Source organism: Vicia villosa, linkage group LG1, assembly GCF_029867415.1.
Source record: "Vicia villosa cultivar HV-30 ecotype Madison, WI linkage group LG1, Vvil1.0, whole genome shotgun sequence".
Taxonomy (NCBI): Eukaryota; Viridiplantae; Streptophyta; class Magnoliopsida; order Fabales; family Fabaceae; genus Vicia; species Vicia villosa.
Window position 1 is genome coordinate 1,083,124 of NC_081180.1, and position 12,266 is coordinate 1,095,389.

A 12,266-nucleotide genomic window follows, 5' to 3' on the forward strand; every position below is an offset into this window, starting at 1 on the left:
TTGGAAGTTTGTGGCAACAAAATATCAATAAAATATTTGTATTTTTCATAATGTTTAATAAATATAATTAAAATAGGTCGGTTAATCACAATATTTAACTTTTATTTAATTTTTTTAAAATAATACAATTGAATAATCATGATATAGTGATGGTGTAAAATTTTTTATACTAATAATGCATAAAAATTAAATTTATATTTAATTCAATTCAAAAGTTAAACTTTTTTGTTCTCCACTTAAATAAGGTATATTTGATTTTGCGATAATTTTTTAATAAATTAATTCCTTAAAATTAATTATGATTAAAGTGAGTTGAATGTAAAACGATTTATATTTGAATAATTTTATATAAAATTGAGTTGAAAAATAAATTTTAATATAAAAATTATATTTAAATTAAAAAAATTAATTTTAATTTCAAATAAATTAAAATTTGAAAACAAAATCTATTTTATTTTAAAGTATCAAATATCTCAAAATCATTTCAAAATTAATTCTATATCACTAAAATTATTTTTGACTTTTTCAAAAGATAAACATACACTAAAAAATTTCACAATATATATATATATATATATATATATATATATATATATATATATATATATATATATATATATATATATATATATATATATATATATATATATATATATATATATATATATAAGCGTGTGTGTGTTTTTTTAATAATTATTATTAATTTATGAAAAATTACTTGCATTTTTTATGTAAACTTAGTTCAATCAATAATATCAATATAATTAAGCTGAACATATTTATATGATTCTAATATGACATTTTATGCAATAATTTATTTTCAATTATAAATCATTTTGAAAAAATTGAAATATAAATCAATTTATAATTTTAATAAAATATTAAAATTTATTTTTTGTGTTATCTTTTATCTTTTTTATTACTCTTCATTCTTTTTATATATAATTAATGAATAGTAATCTTGTAATTATCTCATAACTTTTGTTTCTGATACATAATTAAATATATATTCCTTAAACAGTGGAAAATGACCACATAATATAAATTGGAAGAGAGAAAGTATTATATTCTTTCAATGTTGTCTCAGGTTCTCAAGTTCGAATCCTGATACAAATTGTTTATAAAAATAATTATGTTATTTATAACTCTTAAAAAAACATGCTTCTATTATATCATATTAAAATATTGTATATTATTTGAAAATTAAACACTCTCTCACTCTATCTAGATCTCTCTCTCCTCTTCTTTCTGTCTCTTTCCAATACATTATGTCATGTCAAAAACTGTTTTAACTAAAACAAAATTTTAATCAAACATGAAAATTTTAGGTGTTGAAGCTAATCCAATCTGTAGAAAATTAACCAAGGATGAATTATGTGCTGTGAAAATCATGACATTTTTGTTTTTATGTTCAATTTTTTTTTTTTTTAATATTATTCTGTTGTTGCTTGCAATTGCAAAGTTTTGAGTTGGATTTATTGTTGAGTTTATTATTATTTTATTTTGGGTCCCGTACATAAGCAGTTCACGTGCACCACATGAATCTTGAACATTCATAATCAGTCATATGATGATGTAACTATAAAAAAACTTTAAAGTTGGTCTCCACAATGCTACTACTGAATTTATTAATCATACATGTTTGAAAATAAAAGGGATTTATTTCTTTAAATTAGTTTTAAAATATAAATTTGAAAGGGTTAATAAAATTTATTTTAATAAATAATATAATAATTGTTAAGACCTAAGTTCATGAAGAGAGACAAATCTAAAAAATTATTAAATGAAAGTATTTCAAAGCTTAAATACTCTATTAAGTTTTATTTTTATCTATTTAAGGTTGGACACCAAATAATTATTATATAATAACTACTAAAATTTGAAAACTTTTAAAAGTATATTTAATTATGTATACATATGTTTACAAAAATATGCCAGTTTTTTTTTCCACTTGAACTTAATATTTTAAAAGTTCTCCACCTTAACTTAAATTAAATATATGCTGATGTTAATATAACCACTAGCCACCTTGTTTGTCTCTCTAAAGTTTTAATTATTCTTCAATAAATTTGATCGAGTTCAAAAAATGCTTGAACTTTTATCTTGGCAATGATTTGGCGAACATATTTACTGGATTCTCTTATAATGGCACTTTCTGATTCAAAGTCTTTTTTGACTCTATCATGTCTATTATAAAGTGTAAACAAATGTTAATGTGTTTTCTTCTCTCATGATAAACTTGTGGATTGACTTAATGAATGATAGTTTGACTATCATAATTTATCTTCACACATTCTTGAGTAATTTCTAACTCCCCAATTTCACATTTCATCCATATGGCTTTCTTGACCCCTTTAATAAGGACAATATATTCCGCTTGAGTAGTAGATGACATTAAGACCACTGATTGTTGATTTGTCTTCCAGCTTATATATCCCAAACAATGTAAACACAAAGCGTCATAGTCTGGATCTACAAAATCTTCCAAAGTGTAATCCTCTTGAGTTGAACTTGTTTATTTTAAACCACCCTTTATAGAACCATTCAAATACCTCAGCACCCACTTTAAAGTTTCACAATGAATTTGATCAGAATTTGCCATAAACCAACTTACTTTGTTGATTACATAAGTTAAGTCCCAATTAGTTTTATCCATGTGATAAGCTAAATCATTTTGTTGAGGTGTGCCAACAACGGTTCTATGCTTCTTGATATCATATTTCCTACAAAACTCATTAAATTGCATTGAAAAAACTCCAGAGTATTGTTAGTTCTTAGAACATTCAATTTGGTTTCCAATTGATTAGTTATAAGAGTATACCATTTATAAATTTTTTCCAAGGTGTCACTTTTACTCTCTAGAATGTAGACCCATAATCTTCTACAAAAATCCTCATTAATATAGAGGAAATAAAATCCATCCCCATGAGTAACCACCCTTGCCCGACCCCATAAATCTGAGTGAACATACTCAAAATCTACTAGAATTATGCACACCACTCCCAAATTTCACCCTGTGTTGTTTGTCTAGAATTGAATTATCATACAATTCTAGTTTATTTAGTTTCACACTCCCTTTCAAACCTTGTTTATCAATTTAAATTAAACCTTTTTCATTGAAATGTCTTAATCTCCAACGCCACAACTTATATTTATCAAGAAAGTCTTGACTAGATACTGACGCATCACCAATAATAATGGAACCATCCAAGATATACATCACACACAATTTAGACCATTTTTCCATTATTAATGCACCATGCAAAATTTTCAACACCCGTGTTCAATTTTAGTGCAGTATCCTATATCATTAAACATGCTTATAGACAACAAATTTCACTTAAGTTTAGGAACATTCCCCACGTTGCATAAAAGGAACTCAAAGTCATAGAATATTTTCAATCTGACAGTACTAATACCATGTACTTTGCAAGCCTTATTGTTTCCGTGTCGAACGACTCCACCTTCTTTTAGCTCCAATGTTTTAAAATATTCTTTTCTTGGGCACATGTGATAAGGGACTCCACCTTATACATATATACATTGTAAAATATATACATTGTAAAAATATTCTCTTCTCTATTTCCAAATTTGTTACCATTGGTGCTCCGACACTTTCATAACCATCTTCATCTAAGGCAATCACAATCTGAACAAAATCACTCTTGTTCTCTCTTTCGGGACAATCCTTCTTGAAGTGACTGATTTTGTGACAAGTGAAATATTTAAACTCTGACTTATCATAAACCTTGGACTTGGATCTATTTACTTTCTAATTTCCTCTAATCCCACTCCTTCCTTTTGAGACACTTAAGCCTTCATTACTATCTCCAACCTTTAAATCTTTCAACTTTGATAAATTCTTTGATCTTACGATTGTTTGGACTTTATCCAAAGTGATACTTTCTTCCTTACCATAAAGAAGGACATCCTTAAAGTGCTCAAAAAATTTGGTTAATAAGCTTAACAAAAGTACAGTCTTGTCCCCATATTCAGTTTTCACATCTATAATTTTTGTGAATCATCAATAATCTGGTGAAATTTTATCCCATATTCCATAATAGATTTATTCTCCACCATTTAAAAATAAAAAAGTTGTTGTTTCAAACACAACATGTAAGCCAATGACTTTATCATGTATAATGATTCAAGCTTGACCCATATCTCAGACATAGTTTTCTACCTTATGACTTGCCTTAATACTTTATCCCCGAGGTACAAGATAAAGGCGCTTCTGCCCTTATCCACCATCTCGATCTTCTCAGCTTGTGTAAGACTTGTAGGCCTCAGTGCCTAAATTTTCTAAATTAGTATTGCTTGCATCTTCACCTTCCATAATCCAAAGTCGTTGTCTTCAAAAAATGTCTCGATGTTCCATTTGGAACCCATAGTGCTCACTTGAAAACTTAACTCCTTTGCTCCACGATGGGCTCCACCTATTGTTAAATTGATATAATAATTAAAACCACTTCAGAAGAATTATTCATAGTTTAACCACACCAAAATATTTGATGTGTGAGACAAATAACAATGACTACCAGACATATGACCCCAAGCAATATAAATAATAATAAATGAGAACACATGAAAGTTGTTTACTCAGTTAGATCAAATCGACTAGAAATTGCTATGACTTAGTCTTTTGAAAAAGACATTTTTGTTGAATTGAGGAATAAGATTTTGGTATATAAATTATTCTTCTCCTTGATTCATAAATAATTTGAATTTTTTATCGAATAGTTGTCTTCTAGTCGAGGCTAATGGCAACCGTTTTAGTAGTAAGAGTATGTCATAGTTTATGTACCAAAATAGTTGCTCTAATTGATACTATAAGAGGTTAAAGGGTCAAAGCTCGAGCATGTAGCTCAGACTTCTCCTTCTAATATTAATGTTTGGACACACTTCAAGTCTACTGACTATTGTGGTTACAAAGTATTGTCCACTTTGAGTGTGAGAATTTATCATTAATTTTTTTTTGAAAAAGACATCTCACTGAATTGAAGAGTGTGAGCATTGCATATATAGGGTTTGCTAACATAGACCCATTTATTTTTATAAAAGTCTATTTTAGCAAGCATTAACTAAAAAATGGTTAAATACACCTTAAGGTGCATGTTGCTAAAATACCCATTCATAATAATAAGTGGGTGTATTTTAGCAAACCCTACAAGAATTTGCTAAAATACATCAACTTATTTTTATGAAGGTGTGTTCTAGCAAGCTTTAACTAAAAAATTGTTAAATGCACAATAAGGTGCATGTTGTTAAAATAAACATTCATAAAATCATGTGGGTCTACGTTAGCAAATCACTACGCCAAATTTGTCTTTTAGCAGCACCCCTACGAAAGCGCTTTTAGGAAAAAGCGTTGCTATAGGTTTCGCTAAAAACAAAATTAAAAAACACGGAAAAAGCGCTCTTATAAGGGGGTTACGAAAGCGCTTTTAAAAAGCGCTGCTATAGGGGAGGATGTGAAAGCGCTTTTCAAAAGCGCTCTTATAGGGGGGTTATGAAAGCGCTTTTAAAAGCGCTGCTATATGGGTAGGCTACGAAAGCGCTTTTATCCTAAAAAGCGCTGGTATAGCCTTAGTTACGAAGGCGCTTTTCAAAAGCGCTGTCATAGCTTTTTTAAAATTAAAATTTTTAAAAACAAATTATACTAAACGCGTTTCATAATTCCTCTTTCATCGTTTCCATCTTGCCATCGCAAATCCCTAATTCCTCTTTCTCTGCCATCGCTGCCCACAGAAAACTCAGAAAATCTTTGAAATCATCTCAGCCATCGTTGCTGTCGTCGCCCACAAGAGAACATCGTGCCATCGTTTCCATCATTGCCCACCATTTCAACTCAGAAAACTCACCATCTCAGAAAACCGTGAGCCACCATTCTCCGTTCTCAATTAGTAGCCGTCGGAGAAGAAAACCGTGAACCTTAAGAATCCTTCTCCTTTGTCGATCAACCTTCGACCACAACCTCCCTCTATCGCCAGACACCGCCGCAACCTCGTCGGACTTCCTCCCTCCACCGTGAATCCTCTGTTTCTCTACTCGATTCACGCTGTGAGCTTCCGCTTCGCGCCATGACTCTGCGTTTGTACTACGACTTCACCTTCTGGTTGCAGTTCCAGTCGCGGTCTCTACTCCTCCGATCTTCTATTCATTTTCTCGGTAATTTCACGATCCTTTAGTTGTTGATTCAATTATTTGCACTGTGGATGAAACCTGTTGATTGTTGTTGGTAGTTGATGATAAATTCTAGTGTGGATCTTGTTGTTTGAATATAAGTGTGATGATGATTATTACATGCTTGCTACTGGTGATGATACTTGAATTCTGAATTTGCAAATTGTTGTGCCTAATGAGGAATATTCAATTATGGAGGTTGTTGTTGTTGAACGAATTTGAATGAGAGGTAGAATTGCGTTGATATTCATATTGATATTGAACACTAATTGTTGAGATTGATATTGCTAGAAATTCATATTTGTTGTTGTGGATTCTTGAAACTCAATGCTTGTTGTGCTTAATTGATGATAGAAATTAAAGTGTTGTTGTTCATTCTTGAGGATTAAGGGTGGGGATGTTCATTGAATCACGCATGTTGAATTGTTGTTAATATCAAATGGTGATTATATTGGTTGATTGATGCGGTTCAAATTCTTGAATACGGAGTAATGCATCATTTGGAAAAAGCGCTGCTATAGGGGATGCTACGAGAGCGCTTTTCTAGAGAAAGCGCTGCTATAGGGGATGCTACAAGAGCGCTTTTCTGGAAAAAGCGCTGCTATAGGGGATGATACGAGAGCGCTTTTCTAGAAAAAACGCTGCTAGGGGATGCTACGAGAGCGCTTTTGACGTACCAAAAAGCGTTGTCTTTACCTACGGCATCGCTGGCTATGGCAGCGCTTTTAAGTGCTCTAAAAGCCCAAAAAAAGCGCTGTAAAAACTGCTGTACGACGTAGTGAATCCTATATATGCAATGCTTCAAAAGTAAGGATAGAAGAGTTACTCTAAATTTTAACTATTGATTTTCATTAATCTAACGACTTTAATTAATCATTTAATCTAATTATTTTTAAAAATATTTTTCTATAAAAAATTAATTAAAGCCGTTAGATTATTGAAAATAAATTGTTAAGATTTGTAGTAACTCTTCTACACTTATTTTTCTATTGATTATTGAAAAATTAATTAAAGCCGTTATATCTCTTATATATATATATATATATATATATATATATATATATATATATATATATATATATATATATATATATATATATATATATATATATATATATATATATATATATATATATATATATATATATATATATATATATATATATAGTGGTGGCCCTGAACACGGGCTCGTGGGGCGGGAGCCCTATAATTTTAGGGGCACCAAAATTTTATTTTACCCCTAATATAAAAATACTTGCTAGAATTTTATATTTGAAAAATACTGAATAACAAAATCATAAGGACACTACAATGTCGAAATTAATAAAAGAATGTAATTTCCCATAAATAAAATATAAAGTAGAATAAAATCAATTAATTCCCCTAAAATAAAATTAATTAATATTATGATGAAAATCCCCTAAAAAAACACTATGAGGAAAATTCGTCTCAACTCACGCAACTGAAACTTGAGTTTGCTGAAGAGTCTTTCCGAAATAACTATTTCTTATATATTGTAGATCAAACAATTGATTCACTTGATAGAAGATTTGAGCAGTATAGCACATATGAAAATATTTTTGAATTCTTGTTTAGTATTGAAAGGCTTAGATCATTATCTGGTAGGGACTTGAAAGCATGTTGTAAACATCGTGAAACTTATTTAAAACATGACGATTCTCTTGATCTTGATGGTGGAATTTTGTTTCAAGAATTTAAAGTTATTAGAAAAGTTTTAACAATTGAATCAAAATCAAGCTATATGATATTGAGTTCCTTAAATACTTTTAATTGTTTTCCTAATGCACGCATAACTTATAGAATAATATTGACTATTCCTGTCAGTGTTGCATCTGCTGAAAGAAGTTTTTCTGAATTAAAATTATTAAAATCTTATTTGAGATTTACAATGTCACAAGATAGATTAAATAGTCTTACGTTGATTTCAATTGAAAATAATTTTTTGAAGAACCTTGAGTATGAGCAAATTATTAATGATTTTGCAATGAAAAATACTAAGAGGATGATATTTAAATAATTTTAAAGGTTTGATAAACTTTTTTATAGAAAAAAAGATCGGATCAAGAAGAAGAAGAATAAGTCTCTTTATAGTGATTTATGTTTTGATGTAGTATAAACATTGATTCAAAGATCCATACTTGTATTCATTTTTGCACAATGTCAAATGAAAATGTGTTTTTATCCAATTATTTCTTTTATCCTTATATATTTATTGTTAAAAACAATTTTTGGGACACCACTCTTTTAATTCGCCCAGGGCACCCAAATTCAAAGGACCGACCCTATATATATATATATATATATATATATATATATATATATATATATATATATATATATATATATATATATATATATATATATATATATATATATATATATATATATATATATTACAAAAATGACAAGTTTATTTAGAAAAGAAAAAATTGATTGTGTGGAAAAGTCTACGACGTAATTGACCGAGGTTAAAAAATAAGCGTGTGATCTAGATGTAATAAGAAAACAAAAGAAATATAGCAAGATAAACTTGGGTTGACAATTTGTCATCAAATATCTTCGTGCAATGCATGCTACAATGGCGCCAATATGGTGGGGATACCTTAATTAGCTGGTTCCATCTTGTAGTCTTGTGGTCACCAATTAATTAGTTAAAACTAGTATAAAAGACTAAAATACTTATCTTTTCGTGGGGCTTGCTCTAAGTTTGATTTAATTTCTCACACTTGCTTAACTTCAGATTAATTTTTAGCTATCACAACCTCTACCTATATATAGAGATGGTCACTAATTATTTTATATTTTGTATTTAGGTGCTCTTCAAAATTAACTAATTGTATTGTTTGCATACTCTCTCCAATTCTTTATACATTAAACATCCATGTATAAATTTCTATAATTAAATTTCTCAAATAAGGTGAATTCTAAGTTACCCTTAAAAGCTGCACATAATTTATGTTGAATTAAGAATGGTTTGAATACAATGTTATTTAATTTAGTTTTTTTATGATAATATAATGTAAGATAATAAAATTATTGTCTAACATTTATTATATTTATAAAAAGTTTTTAAATAGATTTAATGTAATATATCTTCTAAAAAAAGTAAAGAAGTTTTACTAAATTATCATTTAGACCTTAATGAATTTGGATGATATCATCTAACAAAGTTATCATTAATCATTTTGGTATGAGGACGTATCATATGAGAATGACATTTTTATGTGAGAATATAAGAATGAATCCGAACAATTAGATTTTAAAATAAATGGTGGAGATTAAGTGTCAATCTTTTTTCTCTCTCCTCCTTAATTATATTTTAATAATGGATGAGAGAGAAAAAAAGATTGATACTTAATCTCCATCATTTATTTTAAAATCTAATAGTTCATATTCATTCTCATATTCTCACGTAAAAATGTCATTCTCATATGATACGCTCTCTTTTGGTATTACATTTGTTGAAGTATCCTTTGAGCACACATTACCTGTCAACATTATCATCAAGTTAAATGTATTTAAACAACCATTAGTTTCTTGTTTAAGTTTAAAGTTAACGGTTTGATTTTGTTTCTCTAGTAGAAGATCAAATTGTTATTCTCTCTGAGTTTGTTCCTTTAGCAACCATTAATACAGTTTATTCTCTAGAAAGAAAAATGTGAAAAGGTCGCAAGAAAATGGGTATAATATGAAAATGGTAAATGGTGAGAGTAGAAGAAATATAAAAGGTTTTCTAATAAGAAATTTAGTGTAAAATGAAACAAAGAAAAACCTTCTTGTTAATGACAACACATTTGAGTGGTAGGAAGTGTCAACTGTTACCGTCTTGTCAATGGTTCAATTCCTAGAGTGCTTAAAATTTTATTTTTTCGCTTTCATTAATCAACTAAAATCAGTCGCTAGTTGGGTTACAAATTCCGTCGCTAAATATCAGTCACCAAATACGTCGTTAAAGGTTAGCGACTAACACTTTTTCAACCGAAAATTGATGGTCACTTTATTGGTCACTAAGACTTATAGTGACCAATTTTTAATCCTTTTCGGTCACTAAAAGCAATTTTTCTTATAGTGTTAGTTCCCATAGAGTATCACAATACTTATGTATTTATAGTCCTAGAGGCATGAACCCGAGTCTTTCTATGATGAAGCAACCACTCTAGGAATGGGCGGTTGGTTCCCTGAAATCTAAGAAGTGTAGTTAAATCCCGCGACTTCCTACGTAACGTTTGTTGATCTAATACATATTTTATACACAATCCCACGTTATGGACTGAGACATTAAAGGTATAGGCAACGTATATGATAGAGAGGCGCCTTATCCAAAAGGGGGTGGGGGGTGGGGGAGAGCTCAAACCAATAAAAGGGAAACTTGATAAGGATGATAGGATAAGTGTATACCTTTTGCCTCGTCCTAAGGTCTCTTCCAAGTATAACACTATAAATTCTCTCAAGCACGAGGGTTCGTAGAGGCTGATCTTTTTTAACCCCTGATTGATCTTAGTGGCAAACTCTTTGATGTGTGAGACATCTCTTGTTTCATCAATTAGGTCATCGAAATATCTTAACCCCGTTATGTTTTCTTCGTCGTCGAACTTAGAGTGTCATTATGATGGCGTGTCGATTACGACTAGCAACATGGTATCCCCCTATACACTAGCGTAGATGGGGTTTCCTCGATGGTGGAGTGAGGGGTACTAAGATATTATCATAGCACTTCGTGCAGCTGCTTGGCCTATAATCCTTTCGCATCATCTAAATTCTTCTTAATCCCCTTCAATATCACTATATTGGCAGATTTTACTTGTCAGTTTTCCTGTGGGTGAACGAAAGATACGAGCACGGTTTGTACTCCTAAGTCCTTACAGAAATCAATCACGGTAGTACTTTCAAAATAAGTTCCATTGTGTGAGACGGTGATTCCTGGTAAATTGAACATGCACATAATCTTCTGCATATAAAAGTGGGGAACTCTTTCTGTCGTAATCTTGGACACCGCCTTTACCTCTATCCACTTTGTGAAGTAGTCTACTCCCACAATCATGAACTTTAATTGGCCAAAAGCTATAGGAAAGAGTCCTAGAATGTCAATGCCCCATTGATAAAATGACCAAGACACTGTTACAAAGTGAACGAGTTCGGATGGAGCATAGTGTAGATTAGCATGTCTATGACATTTTTCACATTTCTTGACGAAAACCATGTTATCTCTTATTAAAGAAGGCCAGCGGTAACCTTCTCCTAACATTTTGTCGATCGAGGCCCGCCCACAATATGGCTGCCACACGCTCCTTGGTGAACGTCAGCTAAGATCAGGGAGATTTCATCTTCCCCCGGACACATTAACATATGAGTGGGTCATTCTATTTTGTAGAGCTTCTCCGACATTTGAATGTACTTTATTGCACGCTTGTAGATTTGCTTCACTTGTAACTGGTCTTGTGGATATTTTCCTGATTGCAGATAATGGATTATAGGTGTCATCTAGCAACCACTCATGGTGATATTGATAGTGTTTGCCTCCCCCGCCTCTATGCTAGGAATGGCGAGCGTTTCTTATATCACAGTGCAATTGAACCCTGTTATTTTTGAACTATCCAACTTGAACAATAGAACTTCCCTGAAGTTGTGTTCCATGGGCACATGCATTATCTCAAACATTTTGAAACTCTATGAAAAGTTACGAACCTTATTTAAATATTTGATGATTTTTGGTTTCTTTGCCTGATACTCTTCAGAGGCTTGCTTTTCCACCCGTCGAGAGTCACTCTTGGCCTTTAGAGTTGACACACCTAATTCCAGAGTTAAGGACATGCCGACAATGATAGCTTTATATTCGACATGGTTATTACTAGCCTTGAAATCAAAGATTAATTTCTACTCGATCAATAGGTCATATGGTCCTTCTAACATTATCCCAACTCCACTCCCTTTAATGTTATAGGCTTCATCCAACAAAAGGATCCAAGCGGGGGAAACCTCCTCGCCATTTGGCGTGTTGAATACTGCCTGAAAATCTTTTAGAACATGTAGCTTGATGCTTCCTTTTTTAATATATTGGATTC